This window comes from Pollachius pollachius, assembly GCF_949987615.1.
Source record: "Pollachius pollachius genome assembly, chromosome: 8".
Taxonomy (NCBI): Eukaryota; Metazoa; Chordata; class Actinopteri; order Gadiformes; family Gadidae; genus Pollachius; species Pollachius pollachius.
The window spans coordinates 8305324-8329587 of NC_136941.1; the positions used below are offsets into that span (position 1 = coordinate 8305324).

Here is a 24264-nt window from a genome sequence, read left to right on the forward strand (position 1 = left end):
AATGCAAAAAAAAATAGCTGAATGAAAAAGCTGCGATCCATTATCATCAAACCAATCCGTTCCAAGCTAAATTGTCTGCCAGGGGGTCGAGGAACAGGCCAGAGACAACACGTGGACGCAGAGGTAGAGAGACACAGAGGGAAGGATGGAGAGAGGGAGGATTTGTAAACACAAACCGAGAAGGGAGATGGGAAGGCACCATCTCACACGGTGTGTGTAAGAAACCCAGACTATGTTCCCCCGACTAATAATGACCTCATCTGTTTTTCTCCTTCCCCCGCTGTGTCTCCCTTCCCGACCCACTCCTATCCCCCTGGTACAAAACATCAATACACGCACAGAGTCCCCCATGCTTCCTTTTCCAATACTGAGTGTCTCTGCCAAACAACGTTATCTGCATTCAATTCATGGATCGTTTGCCTCAAGTTAAAGCCGATGTCGGCAAGGTCACAGTAAACACTATTCTACTGTTACTACTGCACAGGACAAAATTATAGCATGCTATATCGCAGTCAAATTCAATACATTTCAATACAGTTAATCCATAATAATACACCTTGTTAATGTGTTAACAGATACTCTGATGCACTGATGCAAGTTCAATACATGGCTGTGTTCAAGCAATCATATGTGTGTGTGTGCGTGTGTGTGTGCACAGAAGCATTCACAAACACACATACACACACACTGACATTTTCTAGGAATCTGAAATCCAGTCGACACGCACGCACGCACACACACACACAAATACAGTGTACATTCTAGGAATTGAACCCATTCAATGGGAACCGTTGTGAGTCGAACGGGAAGCAACCCGTTCCCTGGGTTCTGAAGGTGGTCCCAAAACATCTCGTACCAAACCCCGTGTTGGGACACCTCCCCACCCCACAACATGACCTGGAACAGAACCGGTACAGCTTCACCTCCCTGGTGGCCTCCCTCTTCTCTCTCTCTCTCACACACACACACACACCCACACATAACCCACCACACTGAAGCTAATCAGAGCGGAGCAGAATTAGAGCCACATTTCTCTCTGATGTTGTCCGGTGAAAACAATGGTCTCTACATGAGTAGTGAACAAAAGGCAGGAGACCCCCAGACCGGAACCCTGGTACGGCTACCGCCACATCTGCTCCTCCTGCCTCCACCTCTCCTCCTAATCCCTTTCTTCCTCTTTACCTCCCTCTCTCCCAAACACACACACACGCACACACACACACACACACACACACACGTCCCTGCGGTATCCAGAAGGGGTACAGGGGGGGGATGGGGGGGGCGGTTGGGCTTTCCCTCTGCCTAATTAATTACCAAACAAATGTTACTTAACAGGCTCAAATTTAACGAGTTCAGGCCCAATGCTGACTGCTAATTGGTCCTGTCAGGCTGTAAATGTTGCTGGTTAATTGGCTCCTTTGATTGGGGCTTGTAAAGTTAATTAGCCAATTAAGCACTCCATGCTCCCGGTGTTGTCTGGAGTCTCTGGTTTCAAGGGGATTTTTGTTACTGGTTATAGAAGATTTGTTAGGAAATCCATCATTGTCTCTTTTAAACACTATAATACAGGCCCTTGGCTGTTTTATTTTCTCAAAGCAGCAGCAAAGTAATTAATACCACCCTTATTTACATAAGCAGTCAAATAGTAAAGTGAAAAAAAATGATGCATTCCTCCATATCAGTAGCTTTTCTCGCATATGTCTTCCCACAGTGAAACTGCATACAGAATACTGTCAGTGAATGTCCCAGAGTAACTATCCATTAGTTCCGCTGAGGAATTCTACTCATGTTTACGAGGGCAGAGGAGCCAGGCAGAGGATTCCTGATGATTGTGTCACTATCTCAGTGGACAATGGGACATGTTTTACTGGTGGAAAGAGGGCATGGTGTCCCTTACTGGATGGACATACTGACATTTCAGAATGACATTTCAGATGTCAGATCAGCAGTGGCTCAAGGCTTCAATCAAGACATCCGATTCTTCTGAAAGATGCAGTACAAAGGCCTACACAATGCTGCAACCCTAATACAACCTTGTTCATCCACAACTATTTCATGCACTGTTGACTTCTCAACTATTCACAATGTAATCATTTAGCAGACACTTTCCGCCAAAGGGGCCGACAGCGAATTCAGAGGAATTTAAATAAGTAAAAACAGGCCCCAAAAACAACCAATAGACTCCATTTTGTTATAATATGTAGATATAATCCAGGAGGGTGTGAGGAGTGTGACTTCTCACATGTAAACGTAGCACAACGACCGAAGCTAACGTGTTTGACTGCACAGAAAACCATGTGGGTTCTCCGGTGTCATCACAGAAAAAGCAGATGGCACTTAGGAGGTATCGTTAAGAGGTTTGTCTGTGGAGACACTTAGGAAGATGACAGGCAGGGACGGAGACAAATCCCTTTAGCCTTCACTCGCTTCATTGCCATAAGTCCCCCACATGACAGAGGCGCCGTGTGGTATGACGGTACATTTACCAAGATGAGAGTTTGCCAGAGTCATATTTTAAACAACCAACAAATATGCAAGCCGCTATGTGGCCTCGGATGTCAGACGTTGACGCAATTGCTGGTGTGCTCGTAATAACTTTGGGGGTTAAACCCGTTGAGGGACTTCAGGATGACATAAAACGCCACAAAATGGATGAAACAATTTCCACTAAATGTTATCAATGTTAAAATTTGCTGAAGTCAAATGGCACCAAGGATGAAAAAAATTGTTGTAAAAAGTGCTGTATTATAATTCTTTTTTTTATTTTTCTTGAATATGTTTAAAGGAAATCAATACTGTAATAGATATGTGGGTGTCAATGTGTCATTAACTTTTTGTGCATATTTTGGATCGATTTCTGTAAGGGCTAAATTACTGGACCTCAGAATATTTCCACCCTGCAAGCGCACAATACAGTGCCCTTAAATAAAGCAGCTTATATATGTTAAACTGACATAATAATATATGCTTTCCAGCTATGCACATACACCTGTTAAAGACAGGGGGAAAATTCACTAGTAAATTATATTCACACAAGTATGGCCCTTTAAATACTTCATCCTTCTTCCGGTCTTTCTTCCTTTCTCTCTCTCTCTCCATCCATCCTGCTCACCTAAATACACACTGACATGTTGTAATGTTGGAGGAGGACCTTTCCGTCTCTCCAACTTTTAACAGACACCGCACACAACCTGCTATACATTCTAACCTATGGCCCTGCAGCCCAAGGCTGCCAACACCTCAGCCGAGAGTGGGCTCTCCCTCAGTTTCCACTATCGACTTACACCACTGTCCTGCTCCAAGCTGCCCTTCAGGTATAAGGTGCCCAGGTGTGCACCTATGAGAAGCGTTCCTATGTGTGCATGCGTGCATGCATGCGTAAGTGTGCATATGTGCATGTATGCACGTATCTATGTATGTATGTATGTATGTGTGTGGTGTGTGTGTGTGTATGTGTGTGCGCGTGCATGTCTGTGCGTTTGCGTTTGTCGGTGTGTGTATGGTAAATATTGAGTTACATTGGGGGTGCCCCAGGGCCTAGCTGTCACAGTAGCGGGTGATCTCTATAAATCCACCCAGTGGGATGTTTGACTGACATGTTCTGTTCACACACTGCCATTATGGACTGAATGCCTCTGATTCTTTAAATTGACCCTGTTCTGCACAGGCCCACTTTCTATGTGTACAAACTCCCATCATACACACAGAGTAGGTATCACCTACTGTCTGTCAGTCAGGTGGAGGGGGACCGATGCATGCAGGCATGCATGATCCTATCCTCCATAAATGTATTTCTGATGGTAAGGTAAGGAGGTTTTGTGTACTAAACGCATAGGGATCACTTCTAACTGCATCCAAACATACCTAACATGTACATTCATACAGCTGTCAAAGAAATCTATACACCAAACCTAGATAAATCGAAACACACGTTGTTTTATGTCACATTGAGTTTATGTTTCATTGGAATAATCACCCTATTCACTCACATGAAACACAAAACTACCTAAACCTTAAAGTGTTGCCCTGGAGGGCCATACTTCTCTGTTCCCTGCCTTTGTAAACAAAGCTTTGCTACTGTTTTACTAGCAAGCTGAGCCCAGAGCTGATTTATTTAAAGAGAGGAGAGAGAAAGAGAGAGAGAGAGAGAGAGAGAGAGAGAGAGAGAGAGAGAGAGAGAGAGAGAGAGAGAGAGAGAGAGGACCTGTTGAAAGCCAGCCAAATGTTCAATCTTCATTTGATTACATTCACTCTATGTCCAATCCTAGTTACATAAACACTTGATTAAAACAAAACATTCATTATATTAGGTTGGGTAGTTTTTTTGTTTGACAATGTTTTCTTTTGCCTCACTGTGTGGTTTTCTCTTCTCTGCCTCTCTCAGCTTATCTTCCTCCTCTTCATCTTAACTTTCACTCTTTCCTACCATTCTTAATTATTCAGTGCCTGTCCACTGTTGTAGCAGAAAACCTTGCTGTGTAGTGAAATATACATCATAATACACACAGACAAACACACCCAAACAGAAACCCGAAGAAATGTACATGCTGCGCACACACAAAACACACATGCACACACAACGACACACCTCCCCATGTACAAAAACATGTGGAGACACAGGGTGGCATGCTCCTGATTGCAGTGTGGACAGAAACCGCACATTAGCAAATTCTGACGCAAGCAGAGCCACACACACACTCGCGCACATGCACACACACACACGCACACCCCCACACACACACCCTGCAGCACAGCACGGTTCTGATAAGCATTAGCTAATGCAGGAGGACAGCTGGGCAGAATTACCAGCGAACCTAATGACTATTTCATGTCAGGATGAGAGCGGCAGCGAGAGAGCGATGTGTGTGTGTGTGTGTGTGTGTGTGGTGGTGGGTGGGTGGGTGGGGGGGGGTCGATACAAAATTAGCCTTACTTGACCATCTTTACCTACTTCTTTCCTCTTCTTCTCTTCGTTCCCCTGTGTGTTTCTCCTGAACTTACATGGGAGGAAAAGTCTGTACTTTCAATAGTGCCTTATTGTTTGCTTGTTGTTTTGCCCTTTAAAGGGGAGGTTCCAGCTTACATGCCTCAAAACAGGAAAGGTATTTAAAGGCCGGAAGGCAGGTTAAAGATTAAACATGAAAGATGTCGGTGCTTTGTAATTACGTACTAATGCTTTCTTAATATTTCGAATAAGTCATCCCGCTTCCGCATGTTTGCTCTGAGCTCATTGTTTTACAATGCCATTAAGGATTGCTATCAGGATGCGTCTGCAGATGGACTTTAACCAAATCATTATTGTAACAATGTAAATGTGAAAGTAAGTATATTGTGGATAACAATATCCATTAATGATGAATATTATTTACATTTTCTTACTTTCAGCATTCAATTTTCCTCACTCGACAGAAATGAAACAAACAAAAATAACTGTATCCAGTCAAATTGATCAATCACACACTGCTAAGTGATGTAATCCAACATGAAATAATGCAACCGGAGCAGTGAACCCTGTCACATGACGCGACTCCACACTTGGCGGTGAAACAGGATCATAAAGGAAGAGCTGAAGCTGCCACATCCACGTCCACTCTGCACCGTGTTGTGTTCTGACACCTCCGCCCCCTGAACGGCCCTCAGAGGAGCTCGGCTAATCACCGGGACGGACAAAGAGGGGGAGCTCTGCCTTTTCATTTGGCAGGAAGCGAAATATCGGTCTGTCAGCAGTGGCAGGTCCCCACTCTATTATCATTAACCACCACCCAACCCCACCACCACCAGCCCCCAGCTCACCTTCCCCCCTGCCCTGCAGGTGTGTGTGTGACGGGCTGACCAGGGGACGCGTCAGGGTTGGGAGGGGGGGTGCGTGTGTGTGTGTGTGTGTGTGTGTGTGGGGGGGGGGGGGGTCGCTTGGCTTATGGAGGTGGGCCTGGGGCGGGATCTTGTTGTTGGGGGTTGGAGGACTAAAGATAGTGACACGGTTCAAACACACACACACACACACACACACACACACGCAAACACACACACAAGCGGGGGGATACCTTACAGTCTAATGCGGTGCTTCTTAGACACCCTGACAGGCCAATCACAACACAGCTTTGGGTGTCAGTAACCAGAGCCCCCGTTTTACCAGGGAGAGGACCAGTGACCAGGGACCAGGGAAAGTAATGCTGATCCTAAAACTACCAAAAATTCATGATACAATTTAAAATTCATTAGCAGTTGTGGATTCCATAAGTCAATGTAATATCCATGAGCCAATATTGAGTCCATGAGTTCATGCTAAAATCAATAACTCGATGTAGAATCTATCAGTCAATGCAAAATCCAGGAGTCAATGTTGAATCCATTAGTCAATATGTAATCAATAAGTTCATGTAAGGTCAATGACTCAATGACAAATCCATGGGTCAAAATAAAGTCATGACTCAATGTAAAAAATCTCATATTCAGTGGAAGGGGTGTGTTTTGGGTGGAAAGGGAAAAGGATATGAGCTGTGAAAGGTTGAGCTGAGGGTTTTTAGTTAGTAACACAATATCACAGAAGATCCTGTCAAAAGATGGTCCGCACAAGCCAAGCAATGGGACCTAGCTATTTTTCTTCTTCTGTTTGGTGTGTGTGTGTGTGTGTGTGTGTGTGTGTGTGTGTGTGTGTGTGTGTGTGTGTGTAGCCCATAGGCAGGGTGTGTCCAGATATTTAGGTTCAACCAACGCGTCCCAACTTGCAACCTTCTACACATATGTTTCCATAGTGCCCGCTCCTCAGCGGAGTCCTAACTCTTCCATTCTCTGGACATTCGTCTACGGCCTCATAGTCACGGCCGTGTTCCCGTTTGTTTTATGTTGTGCCACAGGGATTGGACTTTGGTCCACTCGTTGAGAAGAACACAACACTTCCTTTGTATCTACTCTTACACCACTGAAGACCATGTGTTTTCATTTTTTCATTCTCATGAGCTCCAGCAGCATTCACAGAGGACATAAGCGCGCACACACACACACACACACACACACACACACAAGGTTGTGTGTGTGTGTGTGTGTGTGTGTGTGTGTGTGTGTGTTGGGGGGGTATGATTAGGGAGAAGAGGATAGTTGCTGTTTCCTTCAGGCAGATACGATTCTTAAGTCACTAACCTCAAGCAGATTCTTCTGTTTGTGTGTGCATACACGTGTGTGTCTGGGTCTGTGTGTGTGTGTGTGTGCATGTGCGCACGTTTCCACATGGTGTATGTGTTTGTGCGAGTGTGTGTATATGTGCGCATGCATGTGTGTGCGGTGTGTGTGTGTGTGTGCTTGGGTATCCTCAGATGTCCAAGCAAATAGGTATGTAACTCTATTACGCCCCCCCCCCCCCCCCCACACACACACACACACTCCACCCCCATCTCACATCCGCTCTCCACATTCCTCTGCTTTACGTGCTCCTTCAATCCCTTCATCATCCATCCTTCTCCCCTCTTAACTGATGGAGGTAGAGAGACAATGAGAGGAACAGAGGAGAACCCAGCACAAGAGAATTGAAGATACGATTAGAGAGGAAGATGAAAAGAAAACCCCTTCTCCAAAGGGAGGGGTCAAAGGAAGTGTGCTGAATTCTATAGTTTCTCTGGGATGAAGACCACTGACCACACTTGGTCTGTTCACATTTCCTCCATCTCCCCCACCCCTCTCTCTCTCTCCGTCTCTCCCTCTCTCCCTCTCTCCCTCGCTCTCTCTCTCGCTCAAACACACACACACACGCACACGGAATAACCTGCAGCAACACATCTTTTACTGATCTGTCAGTGTCTTCAGGAACAATCTCCCATTCTTTCATTTCCTCCCCCCTCTTTCCATACCTCCTTCTTCAGTCTCTTCTCTTCAGGGCCTCTCTAATTTTCCTCTCTCCTCCTCTCATCCTCCCATCTTGCCTGTCCTTTGTTCAGCAATACCCGTTTGAGAGAGACACACACACACACTCACACACACAAAGACACACAGACACACACACACACACGACCACTGAGCCATGGTTAACAAGGGGTGTGGCCGCCGGTAAATAAACACACGAAATCCGAGACATAAAGAGGTCTTCTGTTTGAAGCCCCTCGCCGACACACACATTGATCAAACACACACACACACACACACACGCACAGACAGACACCAAATACATGGAGGATAATTGACCATCGCTGTCTTTCAGTGGTACAGTTATTCGATATCAATACGCAGACCACTCAATACACAGCGTATTCTGTTCAGCAATTTTAATGTAACATCGCAATATCAGCTAAGCCTATTAAACACATAATATGCAATCAACTATGCGCGCACCCCAACCATCACACATCAAATAGACGCAAACACTCTTATCATACTTTTATCAGTGTGTGTTGGTTGGAATGGTTCCAATGGGAGTGGTTGCTGTGGTGTTAAATGTCTGCAGATAACAGGGAGATAAGGGGGTAATTGCTGTGCATGTGGCTGGATCCAACATTCACGGTGTGTAGGTCAGTCACCTGGTGATTGGCTCGCTAATCTACCTGAGTCACGGTGACACCCTCGGAGGTCCAGTGGTGTCGCAGACACAGGGGCCAAAGGTAAACAACAACAACAAGATGGAGGACGGCTGGTCGGTTGTTGAGGAGCGAAAAATGCTATTGAACCTGGAATGATATCCCTGTTTCTTTGAGGACAGGGGTGGTACCAGATATTGTATGGGTTAGGGTATTTCAGCACGTATTTGATCATAATGCCCTAAGTAGGGACATTAGTAGTCAGTAGGCATCGTTGAGGGAGATGTTTAACACCCCCTACCTGCATATGAATGACATTTATCTAAATGAGGCACTTTGGAGGAAGAAGCGTCTGCTAAATTACCTGCTGAAAAAACTTTAATTCAACATTCATTGTGCATCCTGATGTGTGTGGTGGTTGGGTGGGGGAGGGGTTGAGTCTGCAGGTTAAACAGTGCTATAGGCCAATCAGTTCTGCTGTTATACGCACCAAAGTCACCCCATACTGGACATGCTTCCTTCACATGCTCCTGTGTGAACTCTGACAAAGATGCGGTTTTGTGTGTGTGTATGTGTGTGTGTGTGTGTGTGTGTGTGTGAAGAGTGACTCTGATTCTAGGCATGCATTTCCGTGGTTGTGTGTGGTGTGTTTTTCACTCTGACTCTGATTTTCTGTGTGTGTGTTTCACAGTAATTCTGATGTTAGGCGTGTGTTGTTTTATTGTTTGCTTGTGCATGTGTGTGAGTGTGAGTAAGAGTGTGAGTATGTGTGCTTGAGTGTGTGTGTGTGTGTGTGTGTGTGTAGCCGCCACCTTGGGTCAATGTGTTCACGCATTGCCCCGCCCCTCCCTGGTTTGACTCAGACATGAAGTCTTTTGTTGAGACATTAAACCACCACAAGGCCTTCAATTGCTCTTGCCTCTGCTATTATTTTAAACTACATCGGCTTAGTTACCTCACTAGAATCTCTGCTGAGCACAAACCTACGTCTGCATTTACAGTGGAAAGCAGACAGCAAAATCTCTTGCCGTACCCATTTGTTATTTATTGTTTTACTTTTCATTACGCTTCTTGTCCACCAAACACATCAATACATAATTGAGTAAACATTACCTCTCTAAATTGTTTCTTTGTATACATCACTGACCAAATTGTCTCGCCACAGCACTTTCTAAACAATACCACATCTTTATTTTTGCTTTCTGTAGCAAGCTGAAAAATGTCCAATACCCCAAGTCCTGGATATGATGTTAGTATTGATTACCTCTGCATGATCTGCTCTGTGTTAAAATCAATAATAAAAATGTCTTTGTTCTCCGGCTGTCTGCTCATTAGATGAGATGAGTGGGTAAAGCATCACGATGATCTGGAGGATCTGACACACCCACGCACGCACGCACACACACGCACACAAACATATACACACACACGCACACACATACAAACACACACACAGATATGCAAGCAGGCACACATACACACACACACAAACACACACGCAGGCACATATACACAGACACACACACACACAAACACACACGCACACAGACATACGAAAGCAGGCACACATGCGCACGCACAAACACATATGCATGGACACACACAGACACAAACATACATGCACACACACACTCACATACAGGCTCTCATGTTAACACATACACTGCAACCCGCCTTTGTGCACAATGGGGTTCACATTCAGAGACCTTCTGTCTCCACACACCACTGCACCTGGGGACCATGGGCGTGTCTCCTGCAGAGAGAGAGTGTGTGTGTGTGTGTGTGTGTGTGTGCGTTTGCGTGTGTGTGTTTGCGTGTACTAGTATAACTCATTTACTCTTCTATACCGTGCATTAGCGCGGCTAGAAGCTAGACAGCGATTGATGATCATGGTTTTAACACATAGGATGTTTGAGGATCATCAAAGAGCAGGTAATGTATAGCAGCTAAGAGTAGACATGATAAGGAGACTGAATCAATAACACAGAAGGGGCTAGGCGTGTGCCTCTATAGATGTGTGTGTGTGTGTTTGTGTGAATGCGAGTATGTTCATGCGTCCATGCATGCTGCGGGAGGGGAGGGGAGGAGAGGGGATGTTGGAGGGGGGCACGGGGATAAAGAGATGTAGCTTTTATCTAGAGGAGGGGGAGCCAAATTAGAAATGTGCCATGATCTGCCCCCTCCTGGGACCCAGTCAATTAGGCTGCCAAGAGGCAGGGACCGGCTCTGCTGAGGGGCTCAGGGGCTGGCGGGGCCGTGGATAGGCGTCGCGGGGCCCTGGAGCTGAGTGGCTGATGGCTGGGGGGGGGGAAGCTGGAGAAGAGCCTAGGGGGATGAAGAGTGTGTGTGATGTTGGGGCACAGAGGGCAGAGGGGGATTGTGGGTATTGAGTGTTGGGGGACGTCTGTATGTGGCCCGGGGGGGGGGGGGGGGGGGGGTAGATGTGCTGGCAAGGGTTTGGTTGTGATGTGTGTTTGTGTGCGTGTGTGTGATAGAGACAGAGAGAGCGTGATTAGCTGTCATTGAGCGGAGATGCTCCCAAGCAGCTTGCAAGTATAGGAGGGATCCGTGGTACGTGGAACTGATGAACATGAGGGAACATGCCCTTTTGCGATGGAAAGACAGGACAGGACGGATGAGAGTCAGGGAGACAGGAAGTAATGGTGACAAAAGGAGAAAGAAGGAGGAAAAGAAAGCATGACAAACCGACATCGAGAAAAGGAAAGAATCATACAGACAGAAAGAGAGAGAAACCAAGATTCCAAGAGACAGAGACAGAGAGATATAAGTAGAGAGAAAGAGACAGAGACAGAGACTGAGAGCCAGAGAGAGAGACAGAGAGAGACGGAGAAAGATACAGAGAGAAAGAAAGAGAATGAGAGCCAGAGAGAGAGAAAGAGAGACAGAGATAGACAGAGAAAGATACAGAGACAGAGAGAGAGTGCGCCTGGCTGATTAAGAGTGGATGAGAGACGTCAAGAGGCCTGGCAGAACGCCATCCACACACCATATCACAGCGCCAGGCACAAGCTCTGCCTCTACCCTGCTGGCAGCCTTACCCCGGTCACACAGACAGACAGACAGACAGGCAGACAGACGGACAGACAGACAGGAGGCAAGGCTCTCTCTGGAAGGATGGAATGTCCCCAATATGAAGATGTGTCAAACGAATTAAATGAGGGGTTTTTAAAAGGGGGTTTCCCAGATTTCCATCTCCTCTCACTCTTTAATTCTTCCTACTTTTAACCCTCCGCTCCTTTTCTTTTTTGTTTCCATGAAAAGCCTCCTCGTCTCTCTTTCCCTTCTGATCTGCAGCAGCTGCAGTGAGGGGTAAGGTACACGATTTATGAGAGAGAGAGAGAGAGAGAGAGAGAGAAGAGGTAGTAAAGACAAGAAGGATATTGCAGAGGGACATACAAACTGAGGAGATTTAAGTGGGAGAGCAGATAGAGCACAAGAGAGGGATGGGAAACGGAAACCGAGGCAAATGTTACGAAACAAAGGAATGAAGGAAGAACGACAGACCTCGAGTGACTTCAGACCAAACACTGCAGCAGGATCAATATTGAAGACCAAACAATGCATTATACAGCACCAAACATCACACCACACTCCTCGCTCCTCAGCTTGTATCCAGAGGTGCTCTCATTACAGCAGGATTCTCTATTAAACAAACCTGACAGTGGTACAGGATGTTCAGAGTGCGTGTGTGTGTTTATGTGTGTGTGTGTGTATACGTGTGTGTGTTTGTGTGCGCACGTGAATGCATGACACGGTCCTTGGTTTTTTAAGCACTAGGCCTTTGCAAATGAGGCACCAGAGAGTGTGCACACACTTCTTTACATCATGTTGGTGTGTGTGTGTGTGTGTGTGTGTGTGTGTGTGTGTGTGTGTGTGTGTGTGTGTGTGTGTGTGTGTGTGCGTGCGTGCTGCGTGGGTATCATTACCAGTGGCAGCAGAGGGTGACAGGTGAGCTGAGTGACAGGTAAAGGCAGAGGGAGGCGCTGGGAGGCGGCACATGCTCGGCAGAGCGTCGCCAGAGCGGACGAGGGGCTCCTTCCTTATCTGACAGCCACACTGCAGAACAGCCAAATCCCCACAGTAAGCCCCCCAGCACTCCCCCGGGACCCCGCGTGTGGGAGTGTGTGTGTGTGCGCGTGTGTGTTTGTGTGTGTGTGTCTGTGTGTGTGAGCGATGGTATATGTGTGTGTGTGTGTGTGTGATTGGAGGAGAATGTGTATGTGTGTGTGTGTGTGTGGGGTTGGGTGTTTGTGTTTGGGTGTGTGTAATGTAGAGATTGAGACTGTGATGAAGTAAATGTGCATGGCTGTGAGAGGTAGATTAACATTAAGATGTATCTGGCCGTGTGTGTGATTGGGAGGAGAGGGTGTATAATGAAATGTGTGTGCTTGTACATATGGCCATCGGTGTGTGTGTGTGTGTGTGTGTGGGGGGGGGGGGGGGGGGTGAATCTTGTTACTTTCCTATCTTCTCATGTAACGACTAGCCTTCACCTTCACTACCACCCATACTCATCTCCTCAAGGTGACACAAACAAACACACACACACACACACACCCGCGCGCACACACACACACACACGCACACAGTGACATAAATGTGTACATTCTACCTCTCACACTCTCTTTGTCTCTCACAATTGCTCTCCCCACTCACCATCTCTTTCTCATTCACCCTCTTTCAGAACACACACACACACACACACACAAACACAGACACAGGTGAGCGCGCACTTGTGTAGATCCAGATTGCAATTACTGTGATGGACAGAGCTGAGCATTAGAGCTGAAGACGAGGACGGGACAAGTAACGAGAGAGCAAAGAGCAGGAGAGGCGGCAGTATTGGCTATGAGAATAGAGGTAGAAGGCGAGGGAGGGAGGGAGGGAGGGAGGGAGGGAGGGAGGAAAGCTTGAAAGAACAGCAGAACTAGCCATCTAAAACATTTAGGCTGCATTGATCAACAAATGTGTCAGTTCATTCTATAAAGTAATGCAATGTACACATAAAGGACCTCAACAATATTAATTAAACGTTTTCGCAGCGTATGCTGCAAAATATTGATCTTTCGGTTTCCCGTTTGTTCCCAGTTGGTCACAAAGACATGTGGATTGTCGGACCATACATATTTTCTATAATACTCATAACTTCATATCAGGCCAGCTTGACTCACTCACACAAATAACATCATAATTGCCATGTAGAAACGCTGATGGTGACTATGAATCATGTGAGGGCCACTCCTAGGGCATGTCAGCACGGAGGGCAGGTACCAGAACAGAACGGCCCCCCCGGGTCCTAGAGACCTTGGCACAAGGACACTTTACTGGGGGCAACCACATCATGATGCAGGGGAGGGGGGATGAACCCATGTCCGTCTGGGTTAAGTTGGTCCCACTGCTCATTAATGTCACTACACTGCTATGTTGTAGTGGGATATCCCTATGGAGAAGGGGGAGGTGGGTGGGCCGTGAGGGAGACAAGAGCAGAGGGGAGAGGGGAGGAAGGGAGTGGAGAGGAGAGAGGAGAGGAGGGAGAGGAGTAGAGAGGAGAGGAGGGAGAGGAGTAGGGAGGAAAGGAGAGAGGAGAGGAGGGATAGGAGAAGGGAGGAAAGGAGAAAGAGGAGTAGAGAGGAGAGCAGAGAGGAGGGAGAGGAGTAGGGAGGAAAGGAGAGCGGAGAGGAGAGGAGGGAGAAGAGTAGGGAGAGGAGGGAGAGGAGAAGGGAGGAAAGGAGAGAGAGGAGTAGGGAGGAAAGGAGAGAGAGGAGAGCAGGGAGGAGATGAGGGGGAGAAGTAGAGGGGAGGGGAGAGGGAGAAGAGTGAGGAGGGGAGGATTTAGGGGAGTATAGGGGAGGGGAGAAAGGAGGAGGAGAGGAGAGTGGAGTGGAGCAGAGGAGATATGAGAGGAGAGGTGGGTGGAAAGGAGAAGGGAGGGGAGGAGACGTGAGTGGTGGAGAGGACAATGGGGGAAAGAAGAGGAGAGGATAGGAGAGTAGAGAAGAGAGAGAAGAAAAAGGGAAGAGAGGAGAGAGAAGGGTAGAGGAGAGACACCACAAGCTGGAAATTTAATTTAAGAGGGGCATGTCGAGTTTCCAACACAAGCGCGGAGTGAGGCCTCGTCCATGTGCCAAAAGAAATCTGAACTCTCCAAGTTGAATAATTTATACTTGACTTTCTGTCATTGCTACTTCCTTTTGTGTGGCTGTTTACCCCCCAAGGGGAGGTGAACACCAGAGTGGCTTTCTTCTTCTCTGTAAATGTGAATAAATTAGACCTTGAAGCTCTTGATCCAGTCTCCTTATATTTTGGAAGAAAAAGAGACATAAGTTTTGACATTAAATAGCATTCAAATGTCGGTTAATAGTAATTGGAGCGAGTGTCAGCGTTTTGTAGTTCCGGTCAGTGATCATTTCAAATGACCAGCATTAGCGTGACCCATGGGTGTTGAAGAGGATTGCTAAACGAGACGTGAGCCCCTCATGGTCTGCCCCTGCTCCCCCATCCCCACCCCTTCACTGTCATTGTCTGATCGTTAGACCGATGACCTTCAGGTCACACCACTGAGTTTCTTCCTTAACCCTCCAGCCTCCATCCTACAACTACCATGACTGCAAAGGATCGATGGCACCTTTCCCAAATCTATTCTCTTATTCAGGCTGAGCTGTTATCGGGGGCTGGTACCTCATAACATTTAAACTCAGGGCATTTAGCAGACGCTTTTATCCAAAGCCACTTACAATAAGTGCATTTGTCCGAAGAAAGAGAAACAACAATATATCGCTGTCGGTACAGTAAGGATAGTCATAGAAACGAGTGCTAAGCATTTAAAATTGCTAGGTTAACCCATTCCCTAAATACAACAAAATAGCTAGGATAAGACACTAAACAATGCTAATTACTTTTTTTTAAGCCAGGATGTACAACATACAATACATGTGTATGTCCTCATATGCAGTCACCTCCACCCCCCACACATACATTAGCTGTCTTCGACCCTATCTTCAACATCTGGGTTATTAGTTGAACTACGATTTCTAGTCATTATGTATGATGAGGGTTCTCTGAAAGATTCTATTGACTCCTTGCCCCCATTATCGTTCAGTATCCTAAATCTCTGCTTTTTTAGATAAAACATCTGACCAAGCACTTCTCTTCACTGACGTTCGCTAGCGTCTTTGCACTTGGATGATTACCTAACGATACCAGGAAAGGGGAACTCATCCATCAGCGGGACGTTACTACTTAATCATATTAATTCATTCTGGATGTTATCCTAGTCAAAGAAGGTGTAATCTTGTTTTCCGCCATTTCTACGACTTTCCATGAAAATGTAGACACTCAATCATTTGCTGACAATTGCCTCTTTTGCAAGCTAACAGTTAAGTATTCAATCACTTAGAGGACATCAGTACATCCAGGTTTCAGACATTGCCAAGGGCTACGTTTTGCAGGTATCACAGTCCAATATCTTGCATCTTTCACTGGAACATTCCTCATAGCCCTCAGAGGTAGTATCCACTGGCCAATTATCTGTTTAGAATATCAACACAAATGATTAAACCTTTTCTATTCCTGGACACAATCTCACTTTGACATAAAGGGAGGCACAGGGGTCTGTCATCTTTTAAAGACAAGTTAAAGACAGAGAAGTTCTAACTGTATAACTTGAGCTAACATAAAGACAAGGTCTTGTGTCCAGCTGCATGTTGGTACCTCTCCAACTCCTTTGTTCAGATCAAGATCAACAAGGTTGAACTCTGCTTTTGATTCTTGTCTGCCTTTTGAACACACCTCGCCATTCCTTGGTCAACGTGGGCCCACAGACTGGGGTCTGAACGAACAATCATTGAACAAAGAGCTGGCTATCAGGCGTCCACATCGTTCCCCTTTGGTTTGGACGACATGACGAATGGGAGAGGAGGATAAACCCTGTTATCTCCGGACCGTTTAGGTATCATTATTTAGATTCACAACATTTATCAAATGGTAGCCTGACAACATCCGTCACGAAAAGCCATCTTCCCTCTATCTGTAACCCAACAGAGTTCACCTTTGCTCTTCCAGGAACGGAGACACCCTCTGCAGAATACACTCAAAAGTTGTGATTTATTATCTGAAAAATCCAAGCATTGTCTTATATAATCTTCAATTAGTTAGAGTTCAAATCGGAAAGGTGAGAAACCCTTGATGATTGAAAAGTAAAAAGTATAGCACTGGCGGGTTATTCTGAAGAGGTAAAATGACCACTAAGATGCAAATACAACACAAAGACCAAAGGAACCAGCATGGTAGGACACAAGTGCAGAATGATTGTAGGTCAATTTTAACAAGACCAGACACACACTCGCCTACAAAGAGCTCTATCAGTAACATGTACTCATGTACCTGCAGCATTTCTTAGTTTGAGGTACACGCTAAATGATGAGTGGTTGTTAAGGGGCAGAAAAACAGTTAGCTCTTAGCCACAAACCTCCATAGGTGTGTGACACAAGTAGGTTGTGTTGAAGTATGGAATTTGGCTCTCTTTAAAAAGTGGACCAATAGTAGCCAATTAGCTCAGATATATACTTGTGCCAAAAAGATAAATAACAACGAAAAGCAACAACTGGTTAATGTTTTATGCTGACAGACTTTTTGTCTTGGAGTGAATGACAGAACAAGCCTCATTGTTTTCAGTTCCCGCTGGGTATGTGGGTAAAAGTCAATATTTCAGGAGTGCAGAGACTCTCATTAAATATTTCAAAAGAATACTTACATTGTGTCTTTCTCTCTCTCGCAGTCTCCCTCTCTTGCAGTCTCTCTCTCTCTCTCTCTCCCTCTCCCTCTCTCTCTAACATTCCAGTGCAGGCCGGAGCACACATAGACACAGAGTCCAAACACACCGCCAATATCACACACACACACACACACACACGCGCGCATTCTCAGCACACTGCCAAAGTGTCTGTGAACCCCTGCTAGTGGCACTTTCTAGCATATTGCTGCAAAACACACAAACACACATGCACACACACACACCGACACCGACACACACACACACACACACACACACACACACACACACACACACACACACAGACACAGCAGGTAGTGTTGAAAATAACATTTAAACAGATAAATGGATGAAACAGATTCATAATCCAATGAAGCATGTGTTTCTAACATTAACTAGCCATTTAACTCCTTCCCCTGCTGAAAAACAAAAAAAACACACACGGCTGACCTGCTAACCTTAACAGTAATAGGCAGGCCCTGGTCTTTGCATTAGGTCCGATCCATGTTGCTTCCATTCACCCTTCTCATTGCTGTCGCCCAGTAAAGTGAGGGCTGAATAGTTTAATGGGGTTTTACTGGGAGGAAATGGTGAAGAGCTGTTGTTAAATGTGGGTGTGTGGATTTTAAGGTGCGGCTCTGTCCCGTAGTGTTTAATGAACTACACATCTGCAATCATCCACCTGTCGCCAAGCCGCACGTTGCTTTAATGTGCCGCTGTGTTGCTGTTCTCTAACACCACCACATGCACCTCAACAGACCATCCATAGTACTGGCGTTTCACTTCAATTGTCTTAGGTACTTTTGGGGTAACTGTTATGGTTGAATCTTTCAAATTTCAGTGAAAGATGATTCATTAGACGAATTCCAAAAAATAAAAATCATCACAGTTGTTCTGATATATATATATTTTTTTAAATAATTTTGACGCATTAATTTTCCCCAAGCCAACAGTCAGACACATCACGGAGCAAGAACACGGTTGTCAAATTCAAGCAGCTGACGCACCTCGCAATGGATGCTCGGGTTGTGTGTTTGTTGTCCCACTGATCAAACACAACATGGTGTCTGTCGTCCCTTGAAGGGGTCAACCCTGGGTGAACTGGGTTGGGTCTGAGGGGAGACTCCCTCCTTGTAGCTGAGGGCGAAGCTACAGACACCAGCTGAAGGGAAGGTAGACATTAGCCAGTGAGTGTAGGGCCTTGGACTACAAGGGTGTAGTTCAGGGCGGTGACTGAGACTAACGTGTGGATAATGGAGGGCTTGGGGTCTGGGTTGAAAGGTGGGGTTTGGTGGAGGAAGCCGTACAAAGGCCTGAGATTACAGTGTTGAAAAGGCCAGATGACAGTTCAAAATGCACACCGCATCGCAGCTTTGGCAAAACGCGCGTGTGCATGCATGTCAGATGCGTCCCCCACACATACACACACACACACTCGAATGCATACACACATGCACATAGAAAGCTGCACACACACACGCCGGTTAACGTGGCTGCCTGAAACCAGCAAAAACCAAAAGCACAGGATACTGTGCTTTTAAAAAGAGAGCCACAAAAGAAGAGGGACAAAAGAGAGAATCGATTGAGAGAGGAAAACAAAGAAAAGCTAAAATGTTTGAAGGGTGCACGGAGGAAAGACAGGGAGAGGGAGTGCGTTCAGAGGCTAATACCCCTTGTCTCTGTGCCAGGGGTTTAAGTGAATAAGTGGAGAAAGGGACAAAGATGGTGGCTGACCTGAAAGAGATGAAAGGACAGAAGCGTCAGAGAGAGCGGCCGTTGGGGTCGAGGGGAACGTCAGGCAGGACAGAGCCCGATGGAGCGCAGGTGAAGACACAAACCTTTCACTCAAAACCCCTGTTCTTGCAAAAACCCCCCCCCTCCCCCACCACACACCACCACCTTGATGTTACACACATTCCCCGTGTCCATGGGGTGTTCAGATGCGCACTGTACATGTATGCGATGCCCCTCTTAATACCCAAACTAAATGTAAAAAACTGAAAGAAATCCCGTCTCAAGCTAAAGATGAGAAGAGCTTTTGGTTCACAAAGGCAACTCTGCAAGTGCGGTAATTCCCTCTGAATAAGCAATTATCACGCTGAACCGTCAACACTCTCTGACTCCCTGTGTGTGTGTGTGTGTGTGTGTGCCAGTGCGCATCCCTACTAACACACACACACACACACACAATGACATTGTATTCACTCCAATGCAATTTGTTTCTTCATTCAGGTGTCCAATACATTCTTATAATAATAAAATAATATAGATAAACTAAAAATCACATCAAATGAAAGTAAATTATTTTCCCCAGACCTTGCCAAGACACACACACACACACACAGATCTGCAGCAAGCTCACACTTCACCAATCAACATCAATAACGGTATATAAGCAAGGAACAGAGAGGAGGACAAACTCTCTTTCACAAACCAAACCCACCCAAGCCCAAATACCAAAACCTCCCACAAAAGAAAACTACAAAGATCATCTAAAACAAGCTAATAAAATGGTTGGCCACAGCAGCTTAATAACAAACTTATTACATTCAAAACTCTGACTCTGTCTCCTATCTTGAATGCCTAACTTCCTCCATCCGCGTGCCACAGGCATAAGGGTATCGATCAATAATCCGCCAAGCCCCCTTTAACTCCCGGACAACAGACGGACGGACAACACAGACAAACACACAGCAGTGCAAACCAGAAAAGTAAAAGAAGTGAGGAGGACAAATTCCTCAAATCAATTCCTACCTTTCAGATTACGTGTCTCACTGGGTCCAGCTGTGGTGGCTTAGTTAGTTAGATAGTTAGTTAGTGTCCCGTCAGAGAGGTTAGTCCCGGTGAGTGGCTCCCTCCATGACAGGTGCCATGGTCAAATAGTCCTCAGGAATGAGAGGAGAGGGAAAAATCTGCTCTCTCTCTCTCTCTCTCTCTCTCTCTCTCTCACAGAGATTAGTATCACCGTCACCACAAGAATGGCAGTGAGCAGTAGACTCCTGTGTGTGTGTGTGTGTGTGTGAGTGTGAAAGTGTGCGTGGCTATGTGTGTGTGTGTGGGTGTGTCAATGGCTGTGCGCGTGTCAGGAAGCGCACACACAACTCCAAAGGTCCCGGAGTCCTACGCTATTGAGGCAAGCGTGGTAGCGCTCCCTTTCTTTCTCTCTCTCTCTCTCTCTCTCTTTCTATTGCTCCGTGTGCCTCTCTCTCTCCCTCTCTCTCTCTCTCCTCTTGCAATGGGTCGGTCAGAATGGGAGGGGGAGAGGTAAGACAGTTGAGGGGAGGGACAACACAGAAGCAGCTTTTCAGCCAACTCTTTTTCTCTCCCTCCCTGTATTTTCCTTTTCCTTTAAACCTCTCTTTCTCTATATATCGCTCTCTCTTTCTAGATCTGTCTCTTTCTATTTCTCTCTCTCTCTTAAGTTTCCACTGTGTCTCTCGGCCGTACCGGTGCGATCTGCCTGTTGGCCGGCTCTTGGTGACAGATACCGTTTCACTGCTCAGTAAGGCATGAAAAGCAAGGAGCATAATTCCTGTCTTTCTCTAATACACACACAGATTGTTCTGTCGTTCATGGCCACTCCCTCTGCCACAGTCCAGAGGTAAAGCCAACTCCCACGTTGTGTCACTAGAAGCCTATAGTCTTGAGTGTGCTCTCTCTCCCCCCCTCCCCCTCCCTCTCTCTCTGCGTCTCTCTCTCTCCCTCTCACACGCACACCCACACATTTCCACACACACACATGCTAATTAATGCATACAGACGCATTCAAACACACAGAAACGCACACACACATATTTGATCGGATCATAAGTTCATAAGGTTCTCAGTGATCCAAAACCGAGAAAAAATAATGTTGCTGTTAACATTTCTCCACGTCTATCGTATAATATGTATCTAATATGACCTAAAATCATACCAGGTCACGTGGCTTGAGGTTAGGGCTTAGGCTTTCTGTCCCCAGATGCAGATTTGAAACAACCTCCAGGTCAAGGCTGCATTCGTACATTTATAGCACTGGAAGTTTAGCGGACAGACAGGCAGGCGAACAGACAGGCAGGCAGTAGACTACAAAGAAAATGGCTGAGAGAATTAGATACACTGAAAGAAGGCTGGAACTGATGGACAAGAGACAGCGAAAGACAGAGTACACAAGAAAACGACACACTGAGAGAGAGGGAGTTCAACAGAGGGGGAAAAAAGAGAGAGAGAGAGAGAGAGAGAGAGTGTTTGCAAAGCTAACAGATTTACTGTATTTGGAATCAGGTTGGAACAGTATATGCACATACACACACACCTGCAAGAGGTTTATTTACACATACACGCACTCTGACACACACTGTGCCGTCAGTCTGGCGTCTTGCTGGCACCGTTCAGACTAACATCTCTGGAGGCCATGCAGTTAGCCAATCAGAACCTGCCCTCAGCATCTCTCATTATCACATTCACACTTATACACACACACATACTTATACACACACTCCCACAAACACAGTCTGCTCTCCAAAGTGTGTGTATGTGTGTGTGTGTGACACAGAGACACACACACACACACACACACACACACACACACAACTAGAACAAGAGAGAGAAAGAAAGAGAGTGAGAGGTTAACTAAACACAAAGGTGCAGATCTGTTACTGTATTAGAATTTGGCATAATAGATCAGAATCCAAAATAATGAAATAAAATTGAAGAGAATAGAATAAACATTAAAATATAATATAATATTGTTCAGCATAAGCATAAACCAGAACGGCTGCATCGTAATCTGGAGAAATCCACTCCAAAATGACAGTGTTATCAGACACGCATGGTTTTATATGCCGGTTACACGCACACAATCACACACATACACGTGTGCACGCACACACACTTACAGCTTTGACCCTGGCTGTCTGGGGCCAGAAAGCGAGTCTTCATTATCATCTGACACTGGCGGTTCCAGCGACAGTCTTCTTATCATGCCCAAGGTTAGCATGTTATTGTGTTAGATTGAAACACCGCGCACAAGGAGCGCACCATCTAATCTTTTTAGATTTGGCCCCCTCAAACACACACAAACACACGCACACACACACACACACACACACACACACACACATCCGAACCCCCCTGTTTACCTCCTCTTTCGCTCTTCCTTCACCCCATCTGGCTTCTGTTTTCACTGCCTCTCTCTGTATGTCTCTCCGTCTCAATCTCTCCCTGTCTGCCCATCGTTGTGTGTATTTGCGAGTGTGTGTCAAAGTGTGTAACTGGAAACTGAGTTATCATACATTAAGGCATGTCAATATGTCAATGGAAGCTATAATATCAAAATATAAATTTTGTGTAGATGTAATTTCATCAAACGATAATAACATTATAACATTTAATCGATAATAAGAAATGTTATCACCTAGGCCTACAGTTATGTATAATAAACGTATACAGTGGATGGACTTACATCATTCAAATTTGAATTGAAGTCTAGGCAGCAGTTTAAACTTTGTCCTGATCCTAACAGTGTTGTTTACTTAAATTTATTTTATTGCCTTATATACATATGAGGCAACAAATGACCTCCTTAACAATTTACATTCAACAAATCTCTACAAACAAACAGTCATATCATATGAATATGTTGATGCAGCTTTGGGTTTCTGGATTGTTATTGGTAAGACACTGATACCCTCCCTTGGCCTGCTGTCGAGAAGATATCAAATACCAGTAATGGGTCAACCCTTTATTATGTGATAACAGATGGCTTTCGCCCCACTTGTATATGTGTGTATGCTAGAATAGTCAGGATGACCACAACTTTTGCCACAGCCCCCCCCCCCCCCTAAAATCAATCAAACTGATGGGTTATCAACTGATCTGAGGCCTCACACTCGCACTCTCCTGCCAACAGGGTCCACATTAAACGAAGCCGGTTGTACACGGTTTGACAGGTTCGGAGATGCAATGTCACATTAAAGAGTGACTTTACCCTCTTCAGACCTTCAGCCTTCATTCATCTCGGTACAATTATGGTCATCCCTCCCCTCGCTTCATCACTCTCTCTCTCATTCTTCTTGTAAGCCCCCTTTCTCCTTCATTCAAAAAGGGGGAAACGCCGGGCGACAAACCATTGTTGATGCTGACGTCTGGCCTGACACACAGACAACACACACACACATATACACACAAATGAATACAAGAAACGTGCACACGCAATGAAAACGGTGAGCACACTTACAAAGGCACAGAACTCTGTAAAAGCGCATATAAATGCGGAAAACCGCCGTGACGAGGACAGCCTTTTGAGTCACCCAGCATTTAAGAATCTAACTTTTTATACCGCCTTTCAATGTGTGTGCGTGTGTGAGTGTGTTTGTGCGCAAAACACACGCACACAAACATGAATGCCAAGTTCAAGAAGCCACCCCCTCCGCGACCTCTTTTCAGTGCTGTATTCATGGGTTTAGAAGGACGCGCCACAGGGATTATGAACAGGTGGCCTGCAACAACAAACTACAGGCCACAGAAGGGATATGCTTTTTGGGAAAAGTTTTCCGAAAGGCCGAAAGATCAAAAATAGACCGAAAAAGGTTTCAAGTTTGTTAACCGGGCCTGTTGAAAGTTTCCCCCGCAATCTATTTAAACACTTCCTCAGATGACCACATTGCCCTTTCAAAATGTTCCACTTTCACTTATTCAAAACTGACACCTCATCGCAGCATGGAATATGCTGATGTCTCTTCTTACCAAAACTAAAATAATTTAAGACAATGCCATGAAAACTCCTCATCCCTTTGGCCTTCTCTCCCCCTCTCTCTCTCCCCTCCTCTCTCTCTCTCCACCTCTCTCTCTCCCTCTTGTTCTCTCTCTCCCTCTCGTTCTCTCTCTCCCTCTATCCTACCCAACCAGAATTGTTCTGCCTTGACACTTACAGCAATGTTTCCTAGACCATGATATTAATATTTCACAGCTTAAATTTAAAAGGGCGTG

At 45.7% G+C, this 24264-nt stretch overlaps 1 protein-coding gene across 1 annotated transcript in view; it reads right to left on the reverse strand.

Moving 5' to 3' along the window:
* The window catches only part of sema3b (sema domain, immunoglobulin domain (Ig), short basic domain, secreted, (semaphorin) 3B), a 60601-nt gene extending 40499 nt beyond the window's left edge, over positions 1-20102 (reverse strand). The window contains exon 1 of the mRNA XM_079741291.1: positions 20050-20102. The gene's annotated coding sequence lies outside the window, so the exon portion shown is untranslated. The remainder of the gene's footprint in view (positions 1-20049) is intronic.
* Between the last annotated feature and the right edge of the window lie 4162 nt (positions 20103-24264).